We start from the raw sequence: 15191 nt of genomic DNA, 5'->3' as shown, positions 1-15191 counted from the left end.
TGGTTATGATTTAAAGCATGTTATTTGACTATTTGTTTATCTGAGATGCATGACTATGTACACTAGTATGCAAGTAGGCCCGGATCGTGTTAGAAGGGCGTAAATGTAATTTTGGCCATGTTGAGCATAACTGTGTTGGTATGTGATAATTGTATTCCGTGAATTGTACCACGTGTGTGTGGTTTTATTATTGTGATGCACGTGCCGAGACGGTCCTAGAGAGCTAGTTAACTTAGATGTCACAACGGGATTTTGTACCCGGCTCGGGAGGAGCCTAGGGGTACCTCGGGAATTTTATGGTTAAGTTGAGATTTAGCGGGTAATGGTTATTGGAGATTTAGTAACCTAGGTAACCATTAGTTACTGCTGAGAGTAACAAGTTTTAGAAAGAAAATGGTAGAAATGAAATAGAAGAGTAATGACTTAAGTGCCCTTGAAGGTTTAGTTAGGAAAGATTAATAGGAAGGGGTAAGTTGGTCTTTTGGCAAGGGATTATGAAAACTTCAGCTGTGATCTAAGGGGGTACGGTTTGGGCATTTGGGGTCACTTGTGGCATTGATAGAAATTGAAGAGAAGAAAGAGGAGGAGAAAGAAGAGCTAGGGCAAGTGAAAAGAAAAGAAGAAGAAGGGTGAAGGGCTGAAGTGGGAGCTTGGGAGGAAGATCAAGGGAGCTTTTAGGGTGGATTCTCCATTTGAGGTAAGTGTTTTATACATATTTAAGTTTGGGTTTTGTTATGATTTGAGGAATTTAAATGCCTAAGCTAAGTTTTGTTGAGTTTTGGGATAGTTGCTGAATTTTAAGATCAATGGGTGTGAATCTTGGGTATATTGATGTTTTGAGCTTGAATCTTGAGTTATGGGTTGTTATATGGTCTATTTGATGTTTGAAATTGATTTTGGGGTTTGGGTATTGGTTTGGTGTGATTTGGAAGGTTTTAGCTCGGAGATAACGCAAGAGAAAACCCAGATTTTCTGGGTTCGCGTATGAGCGCCGCGGCCCTGTTCTTGGGCGCCGCGGCGCGAGGTTGCATCAGGAGGAGGCCAAGTCGCTGGGCGCCGCGGCCCTTGAAGGGAGTGCCGCGGCCCTAGGCCAATTTTGTCACCCAAAATTCTGGTTTTTAGGGCTTTTGCCCGGGGACTCGGGGGATGGTTCCGGTGTATTGTTTTAGGGAATTAGAGGTGCCGAGAGTGCGGGATTGGTCCCGGGAAATGGTTTTGGGTTGGTTAGTATTAAAAATTGTTTAATGTGTGTTGTGACTAGGCTATTGGAGAGGCTCGTGCTTGAGGACCGTGCTCGCGGCTTTAGTGCATCAGGAGGCTCGGAGTACAGGTAAGAAAACTATAACACCCGTAGGATAGGGCGTGGGCCCATTGTGTGATTGCCGGGCATGGCCCTATATTGCATGTTGCATAATGAGATGATTTCCGGGCATGGCCCTATATTGCATTACATGTTAGGGTGTAGACTTAAATGAATTAATATTTATTGGAATGTTGTTGTGTTATGCTATATGTGTGATTATAGTAAATTGAACGGCAAGGGCCGAGAACGGCGTAGGCCGGGTACGGCAGCGGGGCCGAAAGTAACACCTAGCACATGGGATGCTATAGTCAGGGTGGGACCCAAGGGATACATGAGTTATCCTCGCGGTGAGAACCGATACCCCAGGGCTTTGGTAAGGTTTCTGGGGCAGCATGGCCGTGTTTGCTTAGTCTAATGATTGACTTGTTTATTTGTGGATTATCTGTTATGATAAACTGTATACATTGCATATGTTATGTTCTGCATGAGTTTTCTTGCTGGGCTTCGGCTCACGGGTGCTCTGTGTTGCAGGTAAGGGCAATGACTGAGTCAACCAACCATGAGTACGGAGAGCGTGAAGCGACGTGTACATGTTTGGCCTGCCCGACTGCTTTGGTTGGGGGTTTATTCGAAAATGGCTGTAATAACCTATGATTTTATGATTTCGCAACTGTAACCTTATTTCAAGATGTAATTAGTTTTCAAACCTTATTTTGGGATCCCAAATGTTTAATAATAGAATTTTTGATGAAACGACGCATTTTCAAAGATTACAGCCTTAACTTTTAATTAGTCACACTTTTGTTTCCAAACCTCGGTTAGCGAGTCCATTGCACACTGTTTTGTCTTAAAAACTCACTTAGTAACGGCTCTAAGGAAGTAGGGCGTTACAAGTATGCCCCTCCAGCACCGGTTGCCCCAATAGTACCAGATGCTATACAGGGCCAACTTGATGCGCTGAATCAGACCGTCCAACAGTTAGTGGGGAGCCAAACAGCCCACATTGAGTATGATCAGAGAAGAGACACTCTGTTCATTCAAAGAATAGCAATGGCTGAAACCCCAAGAAAATTTAAGATGCCGATCTTACCCAACTTCAATGGATTTGGAGACCCAGTATCTCATGTGAATAAATTCAAGATACAAATGGACATCCAGAAGGTATCAGATGACGCTCGATGCAAAATCTTTCCTGCCACCTTATTCGATATTGCTCAAGAGTGGTTTTTCAAATTCCCTCCTGCTAGCATAGGGTCTTGGGAAATGTTTGTGAAAGAGTTTCACGGGTAGTTTTACGCTGGTCGAGTACATCCGACCGAAGCCAACCAACTAGTTTAGATACGCCAGAAGGAGGGACCATCCTTGAAGGTGTATGTCCAGTATTTTATGCGAGCCCCGGCTAGGGCTAAGATAGTTGGTGATGAGGGGAAGATGATGGCACTCACTGCTGGAGTATGGCGCCATTCATCCCTCTGGAACAATTTAAGGAAAAATGGGGTGAAGAGCACCCAAGAATTCTTAGACCAAGCAGACTGGTACATCAAGCTCGAAGAGGCAATATCCAATGAAGGTAAGGCACCCGCAGAGGAATAGGGTTCGAAGGAAGATCCCACCAAAGCCGCAAATGGGTCTGGGAAACCCAATGGAAACGGCAAAAATAACGGGAAAACGGAGTGAAAAGGGCGAACCATGAGCCGTCAACATCTGAGAATAAGCGCCCTAAAAGTAATAGATATGAGCTGAGGTTTACTAATTACACGAACCTAGTTGAAAGCATAGCAGAAGTGTACCAGGCTACCAACACCAGTGTCCCTTACAAGTAACCAGCCCCGATCAGGAAAGATATCTCCAAGAGAGATACAACAAAGTTTTGTCATTTTCACAACGACTATGGTGAAGACACCAACGAGCGTAACCAGCTTAAAGATGAGATTGAGTTCCTTATCAGACAAGGACACCTGAGAAGATATGTCCGAACCACTGGAGGTTCTCAGCGGAGGCTCAAGGAGGCAACGAACAGGCATCTGTATGCCTATGCTCGCCCCCTTTATAGCCAACTCAAGTTGCGGGTACATTGCTGACCATTTGTGGCGGCCCACGCCTGGCAGGGATTAGTGGGAAGGCATGGGAGCGATACGCACGAACCTTACGCCACGACCAGGACATTGAAATGCTGAACGTAGAGGAGAGAACTTAAAAAAGCTCGAACAGATGAAGAACTGATAACTTTCTCTAATCTTGACGCCCAACATGTCTGGTTCCCCCATTCGGATCCTCTGGTCGTGGATGTCCACATCGCCAATGTGATGGTTAAGCGAGTGTTAGTGGATATAGGATGCTCAGTAAACATTCTCTACAAGTCTTCGTTGGAGAGGATGAAGTTGCCAATGAAGGATTGGGAGCCATGCAACCAAACCATTTATGGTTTTTCTGGCGAGGGGCTCGCGTCAACATGGTCAATTAGGCTTCCAGTTACAGCAAGAACTGCACCTACGAACATGACATTACTCACTACTTTTATAGTAGTTGATTGTCCGTATGCATATAATGCTGTGATTGGAAGGCCTATTCTAGTCGACCTATGAATCGTGACCTCGGTTTGGCACCTAGCCATGAAGTTTTCGACCGACACAGGGGTAGGATGCGTATTGGGAAACCAACGAGAAGCACGTGAATGCTATAATTCCTCGATTACCAAGGCGAAAAGGGGTGGATCGAGAGAAAGAGCCGAGAAAGGGTTGCTATTGGCCAATGAAGTACAAACCCAATCAGGTGAGCAGGTCACCAAATAGGGTGTTGCCCAAAGTGAGGATAGAGATTTAAATATTCGGATTGGGGATTTCGAAGAAGACGTAGGACCAGTCAAGGACCTCGAGGAGGTCCAACTTGATGAGGCAGATATGACCAGGGTTGTGAAAGTCGGTAAAAACTTAGAGACTACCACAAAGCAAAAACTGGTGGAATTTTCAGAGGAGAACCAGGAGGTGTTTGCCTGGTCGCATAAGGATATGGTTGGGATTGACCCAGAACTTATCAGCCATGTCTTAGACATAGTTTAGAGTTTTCCACCAGTACAACAAAAAAGGAGGCTGCTCAACAAAGATAGATCAAAAGTGTTAAAAGAAGAGGTCGAGAAGCTAAAGGAGAATAGATTCATCAGGGTAGAGTTTTATCCGTCTTGGGTCTCTAATCACATGATGGTTCCCAAGCCGAATGGCAAGTGGAGGACGTGCATGGATTTCACATAACTCAATAAAGCCTACACAAAAGATTGTTTCCCACTCCCAAGGATCGACCAGTTGGTTGATGCCACCTTAGGGCATGAGATCTTATTATTCATGGATGCATACTCTGGGTACAATCAGATCAGTATCCACCCACCTAATGAAGATCACACTAGCTTTTGAACGGATACAAGGCATTACTATTAAAAAGTAATGCCCTTCGGTTTGAAAAACGCTGGTACGACTTACCAGCGACTAGTCAATCACATGTTCAAAGAGCTAATCGGTGTTAGTATGGAGGTATATGTTGATGACATGCTGGTTAAGTCAAAGATGGCATAAGAACACATTGGGGACCTGCAAGAACGCTTCAACGTCTTAAACAAATATTAGATGAAGCTGAATCCCCTTAAGTGTTTCTTCGGAGTTGGATTGGGGAAATTTTTGGGATTCATAGTGAACTCGCGAGATATCGAAGCTAATCCCGAAAAGATCAAGGCCCTGATCGAGATGAAGTCTCCAGCTAAAATTAAAGATGTTCAAAGTCTAACAAGGAGGATTGCCACTTTGAGTAGATTCATTTCCAAATCAACGGACAAATGTGTTCCATTTTTTAATCTACTTAGGGGGAATAAGAAATTCGAGTGGACAAAAGAATGTGAGCAGGCTTTCCAAGCTCTAAAGTCTCATATGTCGCAATCACCGATTTTTTCCAAATCAGTCGAGAGAGAACCTTTGTTCATCTATTTGGCAGTCACTGCTTATGCTGCTAGCGCTATCCTAATCAGAGAGGAGGAACATGTTCAAAAAGTTGTGTACTATATAAGCAAGAGGCTAATAGGAGAAGAATTGTGATATCCGCCTATTGATAAATAAGCCTATTGCGTGATTTTAGCCTCCAGAAAGCTGCGACCATACTTCCAAGATCACCCCATCATAGTCTTCATCGACCTGCCACTACGGTCAAGTCCTGCAGAAACCAGAAGCTGCGGGTCGATTGTTAAAATGGGCAGTTGAACTTGGACAGTTCGATATTTCTTACTCTCCACGAGCAGCTGTGAAGGGACAAGCTCTAGCCGATTTTGTCACATAATATACTGGGCTCCAGGATACCGAGCTGATAGAAGAGCCTGAACTCCAAAGCAAAACTCCTTTCTGGAAGTTGTTCGTAGATGGCTCTTCCAATGAGAATAATGTTGAAGCAGGTTTGATCTTAGTTACGCTCGAAGGACATCGATTCCACTGTGCAATCAGATTCGACTTCACAACATTCAATAACGAAGTCGAATACGAAGCTCTGCTCGCAGGATTAATATTAGCCAAGGACATGGATATAAAGTCACTTGAAATCATAGTGGCTCACAGTTATTGGTTAATCAAATTATTGGAGAATATTAAACTCGGGGTTTGAAAATGGTTGCTTATTTGAACAAAGCAAAGGACATATTGGCACATTTGAAAAATATACTCTCCAGCAAGTACCTCGCGACCAGAACTCAAACGCTGATGCTTTGGCCAAGCTAGCAAGCACGAAGGATGCTGACACCTTGAATATAGTACCTGTTGAACATTTGTGTGCACGGAGCATTCAAGCAGAAGAGTCTTCCCTGGTAATTCAAGCAATAGACACATGGATGACGCCCTTCACTGAATACTTAGAACATGGAGTGCTGCCGACGGACAGAAACAAAGCAAGAACCCTCCAGAGGCAGTCGGCTCATTTTATTCTGGTAAATGGAAATTTATATAGGAGAGGGTACTTGATGCCACTTCTAAGGTGTGTTTCAAAAGAAAAGGCTAAAGAGTTAATGCGAGAAGTCCATGAAGGTTTCTGCAGAGATCATGCTTGGGGCAGAGTTTATCAAAAAAGATCCTAAGGCAAGGATACTTCTGGCCAACGATGAATGAAGACTCTGTGGATTTTGTTCGAAAGTGTGACAAGTGCCAACGGTTCTCCAAGATACCGCGAGCAGCCCCTAATGAGCTAAAGCAGATGCAAAGCCTATGGCCATTCGCAGTGTGGGGAATAGATTTGATTGGGTCTTTACCAACAGGAAAAGGCAACGTCAAGTATGTTGTAGTTGTTGTTGACTACTTCACAAAGTGGGCCGAAGCTGAGTCACTTGCAACAATAACAACCAAGAAGGTGCTGGATTTTGTGGTCAAAAACATCGTGTGTCGCTATGGGTTGCCAAGAAAGATTGTCTCAGATAACAGAACACAATTTGACAGTGATCTGTTCCCAGATTTTTGCGAAAGGCATGAGATTATCAAGAGTTTTTCTTCAGTAGCTCATCCACAGGCAAACTGACAAGTTGAAGCTGTCAACAAGACACTAAAAGAGACCCTAAAGAAAAGGCTTGAAGAAGTGAAGGGAGCATGGCCAGAATAATTACCTGAAGTCCTTGGGTCGTATAGAACGTCCCATCGAACAGCAACAGGCCAAACTCCATTTTCATTAGCCTATAGATATGAAGCCATGTTGCTAGTTGAATTAGATCCACCATCGCATAGAAGGCTGGCATACGATCAATGTGTTAATAGTAAGTTATTAATGGAATCTTTGGATTTGGTTGATGAAAGGCACGAGCAAGCTCAACTCAAAGTAGCAGCTTATCAGCAAAAGGTCGCTCGGTATTTCAACTCTAAAGTACGCAAAAGAAAATTTAACGTGAGGGATTTGGTACATAGATGAGTTTTTCTTAACACTGCGATCAAGCTGCCGGAGTGCTTGGACCTAACTGGGAAGGTCTATATCGAATTGAAGAAGTCCTCCAACTAGGTACCTATAAACTTGCTCGCTTGAATAGAGATCTCATTCCTTGTTGTTGGAATGGAGAACTCCTGCGCAAGTATTATCAATAAACAATTCTTTTTAAAGAATTAGCTTGTATTAATTTCAGTTTTTACAAATTTATGAACAAGGGTTAGTCAGTCATATGACTAATCGCTTATAAATGTAAGATCAAATTTTTGATCACTAGTACAGACACGATTGTCCATTTATTATGAGAAATAAAAGGAACTGTGCGCAACCAGTTATTCTTGCCAATTATTGCATTTATTACAAGTATCTACTCATTATGTATGTTGTTTTGCTATATAATTACTTTTTATAAGTATTTTTACGAGCAGTAATGTTCGAACAGGTCTTGGTCTTGGCAAGTGACCGAGGACCTCAAGCTCCTCAATCACTTGGGGGGCATATAAGGTACTAAGGAAGTAAAACATATAGACATGTATACGTAAACACACAGGCAAAATAAGGGAAAGCATACTACGGTACTTAGAGTATTTTTCAAAATTTTGTTTAAATTTTATCAAATCAAGTCAAAGTGCTATGCTAAGTTTGGTCATACGAACAGATGTTATTATAAATTGCAAATATTATAATGTCCAAATAGAAATGTTTTACACTGCAAGCAATTGCTGCTCGGATGTAATTGTTAATTATAAGGAAAGTTGCCTATGCAGCAAAAAATTGTCTTGACATCACGAACCATCGGTTGTGTGTCCTAGTTACAAATTAAAATAAAATAGATAAAATTATGGAGCAGCTGGAGGATCTTGTTGGCGTTGTTGGTTGATGGAGGTCCCAACATCCTTATCAATGATGTCGATACCCGTCGTCAAAGAGATCTCGAGAGATGCCTGATCTTTCTCCTCCTCTTCAAGGCGAGCAACGCATTTTGCCAGCTCAGCCTGCTTCATACGATCTGGTAAATAATCAAATTTTGTCTCGCGGTTGATTTTTCAGAACATATAAAAGCAGTTGAAGGTTGCTCCCTTGAACCGATCCAGATCACTAGCATTGGTTTCTTCAAGCAATTTAACTCACTCCTCCAGTTACACAGTTTCTTTCCTACTGATCGCTAGTTCATCTTGAAGTTGGAGGCCTCTTTAAAATTAATCAATGAAGACTCCTTATACCTCTCTTTAGACTCAGTGACTTTGGCCAAAGTCTCCTTATGTTGCTTCAGCTTCTCACCCAGTTTGGCAGTTTGCTCCTTAGCTGCTCTTAGCTCCTCGACCAGTTGGGTGTGTCTATCCTCGGCCGCTTTGAGCTGCTCGGCGATTCTTCCCTCGAAAGCTTTAATTTCTTTAGCATGCTTGGCATACGTCTCCTCTGAGCGATGCCAGCCAGTACTCAAGGTCAAAACTCCCTGCGACCAGAGAAAAAAGCAAAGCTGTTAGTATAAATAAAAAAGGCGAAATAGACAATTGAGACACAGCAAAAAAGTAGCAACTTACACTGAGTATTTCATTCAGGGAGCGACTGAGAAACTGTTTGACCTTCATGGAGGAGACATTACCAAAAGCTTCCTGACTGCGCCAATCTCTTGATAGCTTCTTAAGTTTGTCATTGGTCGAGTTATAGGCCCTGTTCAGAACAGCCTCAGCCTGAGTTTTTCCTGACTGGTCAGGAGGCATTAGGTTGATAGGATCTGGAGGAGTCGCGTCGAGGAGAGCTGGTGGAAGAGTCTGGTCGATGGGAGCTGGTGGAGGAGTAGTTTCTTTGAAAGGAATGGGTGTAGGAGGATCCTCAGTCCAGGCCCTTTTCTTTGAGGGATCACTATTGCTTTCCCCAGGATGTCGCCTGCTTCCCTTCTTCTTGCTCGCTGGAGCAGTGATTTTGGGTTGGCTGTACAGGTCAAATGCGTCGTCGAAAGGCATGACTGCATGATATAAACAAATGACCAAACAATATAAATTGAGATACTTTCTAAAGCAAGGAAGTAAGAGTAAGAAAACTTCTAAGTAGTATACCCAAGCTACTATTACTGGTCGATACATTATTTATGGTACTACTACTACACTCACTCTCTACTTTGAAGAAGTCTTAATTTAAACTACTGATTGCATATTTAAAGTTGTTGTCCCCATCGAATAAATGACAGGGAATGGGAAAATGTTCTAAGAGTGAGAAGCTAGTATCGTTCTCATCAGACGACTCGAGTATGGGCTCAGGGTGTTCTGGAAGTTTCTGCTTGCCCTACCCCTGTTGTGTCGGAACAACAACAACTCATGGAATATTGGAGGGTTCCCTGATGGTCACTCTTGTAGCCCGTCTCCTCAGGAACTATGACACATCCTGGTGCTGCTCGGGGATCTCTCCTCCAATAGCACTTCCTACTATAGACTCCCTCACATCCTGGTGAGGTGCGAGAAGGCCGACCAGCCTTAAGTTGCTCTCTGTTACCACCTCTTTGACTCTTTTTTTGATGTCTGTCATGATGGCCAAGGCAGCTGCCCTCATCTCCATCTCTGGAGTAGGGACTGATCGATACCATGGACCTAAACAACATCAAAGTTCTAATGACAGTATAGAAAAGCTAGAAGAAATTAAACGACCAGTGAGTAAAAGATTTACTTCCTCGGGTGAAGGCCAGATTATCAGCAACCAGGTCTATTCTAAGAAAGCATTCTTGGAAATACTTCCCTACATTGGACTTGTAGGTAATGTCGCTCAGGAAGGTGCGAGCAGACTCCTGGTGGTAGAAGTGGAAGAACCCTGTGTTGTTGTGGTTGGGGTTGGATTTGAGATCGAACAAGTAGTTGATCTCATGTGGTGTATGTATTGGCCACTTCTTATGGTTATAAAGAATATAGAGTGGAGATAGTACTCTATATCCATTGGGGGTAATTTTGAAAGGGGGCAACCTCAAAATAATTGGCCACCCCTTGGAAGAATTCGTGGAGAGGCAAGATTGCCCTTTCCTTGATATGATACCTTGACCAGGCGCTGAAGGCACCCCCAGGCACGTTTGCCTGCTGGTTGGGGGAAGGTTTGATGAGGGTTATCCCAGGAAGACCGTAATTCTTGAGATAGTCACTTACCATCCTAGTAGAGACAATGCTAGGAGGCACAACGTACCATTCGACTTCTGACCTAAGGCCGTCGCGAGGTCGGGCTTTAGTTTGGATTTCAAGTGGTACAATGTTTATAGGGTAGGGATTTGCAGAGGGATCCTTGGTATGAGGGGTAGGCTGGTTAGAAGGAGAAATGGTTGTTCTCTTCTTTCTGTGAGCATTATGATCCATGCGACCCATATTCGTTGAACTAGTCGGAGGTCTATTTGTTGAGTTGTGTTGAGAAAAAGGAACTTCTGAAAAAAGGCAGCGACGGCTGTTCTAGATCCTCGAACAGTAGAGCGAGCAAGTCGTTGTCAATCGGCCTCTCACATCCCCAAGAATCGTGCATCAAAATCTTAGAACAGAAAAAGGGTGATGAGAATCTACGGCCAACAGATAGAAGAAGTGGAAACGTTGGGATAACGTTGCTCGTGTATAAAAGATAAGCTTTTATACGACCTGCAACATTCTAACGTGAACACTAAAAACATTTGAACAATTTTAAATAATGGATTAAAAAGCAGAAGTGAAAAGTTTTTTCAGGGAAGCTTTTCGACTCCGAAAATAGGCGGGAAAAACCCAGATTTATTCGAATGCATAAAAATCAAATTTTTACTTCGATTTTGCGCCCGAAATTAGTATTCCTACTTCCCAAGCCAATTCCTAAGCCTCATTTAGTATTTTTGCTAAGTTAAACTCCTATCCTATCATACTGCCTCTAAGCCCGATTACCCCAAAATAATGTTTTCTCAAGAACATTCAAAAACTCAAAGCACCGAATATCAGAAAACTAGAGAAATGAACGTTGCATGGCATATCAACAAGAAAAAAGATCAGGAAACTTACTTGAATGAAAGATTGGAGTGGGGTCGCAAGCATTGATACAAGCGACTAGGCAGATACACCTCGGATCGCCAAGTTTTTTTCTGAGTTGTTCTTGCTTTGTTCTTCAGAGTCTTGAGGAAAAGAAGAGTGATAAAAGGTAAAAAGTGAGGAGGGCGAGTTATTTATATTGATCGAGGCACTGATAAAAAGGTAATTATGGGGGGTGAGTTTTTGAAATGTGGGAAAATGTGTTAGTCGTCAAAACACTTTTGGGAAACTGCAACAACCATAATTAGCTACTTTTTCAAAAAGGCACTAACAGATGTGACAGGTCATACGAAGGGTCGGTTGGTTAAGTTTACTTTAGACTGGTTGCAGTAATATAATCTTGGGGGGAAAATGTTTACCCAAAAAATGAACTACTTGATGATGTGGCAGGATTGGCCTACACGTGGGATACACATGGCAGATTAAGTAAGTATGGTCTGTTCAACCATCAACCAGAAGAGAATTGTCTCATCAGACAACATAATTATGGGCGACCAGTCTGGTCGCATATTTTCATTTGTTTCCTTCAGATATGTAATCCTGTAATTACGTACTGATTGTAAGATTCATTATTATTTAGATATGCCTGAATTAAATGTAATTAAGGCCCATTGGCCCATGTAGAACTCCTTGAGCCTATAAATAAGAATCAAAGGGTTCAAGAGAGAGGTTTTTGGACTTTTACTTTTGGGAACTTCAGAATTCTCAGAGAGAAATAGAGTTTTTTTTATCCACCATAATTGTATTCGTCTAAAAGCTTGTGAGACTCGTGAACCCTAGTTTACTGATCACAGTTCTTGGAGTTCTACATCAATAAGAACACTAAGTGGACGTAGGTTATTACCATTTTATTGGGGTTGAACCACTATAAATCTCTTTTGTCGTTTATCTATTCCTCTTGATTTCATCTCATTTTCTATCATTTTACTCGACTCTGTGTTGTTGACCAATTCGAGGGTCAACAGAACTAAATATTTTTTCTAGGGTTTTAGTGTAGTCTCTTGATACTCTATTTGTAACGACCCAAAAATGCTAATAGGGTTTAGTGCCTTGATTAGCATGTCGGGGGGACATATTTGAATATATGTTTGATTTATTGATTAAATTCCTGACTATGTGGCATGCATGATATATATGATGATATGAATATATTTTGATGTATGTTTATGAGTATTAAATATGCATGTGGTCCCGTTCTTGTTTATAGGGGCATATCTATAATTTTGGCTCGTTAAGGGCATAAATGTGATTATATGTGTTAAATGATTGAGACCACATTATTATTTGGATATATTTGCATTATACGACTCGAGGCAATCCTAGTGAGAAGATTAGCAGAATAGTCACAATGGGGTTTAATACCCGGCTCAGGGTGAGCTTAGGGGTATTTTTTAAAGTTGAATGTATATTTGGGATTTATCAAGTAACTTGTAAGTAATTTGTGTTAGTTGGACATGTTAGGATTAATTGGGAATTTGTAGGACGATTCGAGGAATTTGCGGTAAACAGGGCAAATGACCGTTTTACCCATAGAAGCAATTAGAGGGTTGTGTTAGTATTAGGGGAAATTTGGTCCTTTGGTGAACAGATAAGGTTAATTGAACTGAAGGGAATTACCAAAATATAGTGGAACAACCTCACCTCTCTCTCTCTCTCATACACGATCTATCTCTCCTTCTCTAGAGCCTAAGAAGACTTTGAAGTTTTTAAAGAAAAGCCAAGGAATCAAGCTTGAGGATTGGGAAAATTAAGCTAGGAACAACTAAGTAAACTCTGAGGATTAAATTTTCTAACTGAGGTAAGGATTCTGTCTGGTTTCTGCTAAGAATTTAGGTTATTAGGATGAATTTGTTTAAGTTTTTGAGTGATGATTGATTGTTGATTTGGGATGGTAAATTCATTAGGATTTTGAGTGTTTTTATTGTTAAGCTATTTGGTCCTAGACTCGTTTCTAGACCTTGTTTCGGTTTAGGTGTATAATTGGGTTGGATTTTGAAGTTATAGTTGGGAAAAATGCTGAGAAAACTCAGGGATTTCTGGGTTCACGGGGGCATGCCGCAAACCAGTTCATGGCCATTGCAGCACGCCTCCCCCCCCCCCCCGCCCCTAGAAGCGAGAGGCTGCACCTCTGACTTGGGGCGCCCCGCGACCCTTAGGGCCAGGTCGCGGCCTACCTAGGCAACCAAAGCCTAAGTTAATTTTGAGGCTCGAGGAGGCTCGAGGATTTAAAACCTAAGCGCTCGGGACGAATTCTACTACCTGGTTTAGTGGAATTCGAGGTCCCGGAGGCTAGTATCTGTTTTCAAAAACATTTAATTGGATTGGAATTTGATAATTATCAATTGTTTCTTGTGACTAGGGTTATCGTAAAGGCACAGGGCTGAGGATCGTGCTCGGGACCACTCTTTATCCTATATTAGGGACTTGAGGTAAGAAAACTGAACCCAAGTGGTTGTGAATGGGACTAAGATTCCCTGTAACTGAACTTATGTGTTCTATGAATTATATATCTTATATGTGTGATGTGAAAGTATGACCTAAGGGTGTCGGGGCTGATGATAAGTGTACTGAACGCAATTTGGCCTAAGCGAGTCGGGATCAGCAAAATAACAAGAGGGCTCGGCCTAAGGGTGCCGACATCTAAATATTTATATTACATATTGAGTTATATATTTGAAAGTATATGTTTAACGGTGCCTAGATTAATACTTGTATTCTTCTTATTAATTGAACTGTTTGGATTGCCCTTATTGCAATCTATGCATGTTGATTATGGTTTTCTTGCTGAGCCTTGTCTCACGGGTGCTACGTGGTGCAAGAAAAGGCAAAGGAAGTTGGTCCAACCATGAGTTGGAGAGCTTTGGGGGCGGAGTGTACATTGACAGCTGCTCGACCGCAACGACTAAGGGAATTAAAGGAACTAGAGATCTGAACTATATTTTTCCATTAGACTTGCTTCTGTTGTATTAACTATTGAGAGTCGTTTCCGCCATGTAAACCTTATTTTTTGGGGGGATCCCATGTATCAAACCTTTATTTTAATGAAAATCAATCATTTTATGATCAAAATATTTTAACCCTAACCTGTTAGATGACTTTAGAAACATATTTATGTTCCAACGACCCGAGTAGCGGTCTTGCACTATTTTAAACACACACTGTAAGGGTCTTGGTTACCCAGGGCGTTACACTATTATTAGTTAATGCAACTTTTATGATTTCTTCTTCTTTTTTTAATTTATTCAATATATATCTAGAGCTTGTAATTGTTTAGCCATCTATTGCATGACTCATGATTTTAATTCGAGATCCTTGAAGGCAAAGGTAAATATGATATATTTGAATAGACATAAAATACATATTGGATGAGAATACTTGTATTTTTTGTGTAGGTTATAGGGTATTTGTTCTTAATTACTACTATATGTTAGAATTTATCACACATATGTAGAAAGTTTACAAATAGGTTGAGATCTTATATCTTGGGAAAGAATACGATTCATTGTAGTAAACCCACTATCACAATAGGCAGAAGAATAGTAAAAATTGGATTAAGAGCATAATAGAGTGTATAGTTGATGAAATTAAATACTCTAGGTTTATATTCATTGACTTTTATTATTAAAGAAATTGTTATTTGTTTTTATTCTCGACTATTCTTCCAGAGTAATTGAGATCCACAACAAATGGCTTTGAGGCTTTCGGAGTATCCCTCTTCCTTTTTTATTTTAGTTATTGACGAGGAGGAATAGGGACATCAACAACATTTCCATTTTTACTAGTTTCTTCACCATCTCTGAGAAATCCACATGCTTGGAGCATCCTTTCATGGAGAAGGTACTTTAGTGACCTTTTGTTGTAAGGGAGTTTCTTTAGCTCTTCAAGGCATTTTTCCATTGATTGAGTTGGTTTTTGTATATACTTTTACATGGTATTCC

Source organism: Humulus lupulus, chromosome 5 (genome assembly GCF_963169125.1).
Source record: "Humulus lupulus chromosome 5, drHumLupu1.1, whole genome shotgun sequence".
Lineage (NCBI taxonomy): Eukaryota > Viridiplantae > Streptophyta > Magnoliopsida > Rosales > Cannabaceae > Humulus > Humulus lupulus.
Note: the sequence above shows the minus strand (reverse complement) of the source record.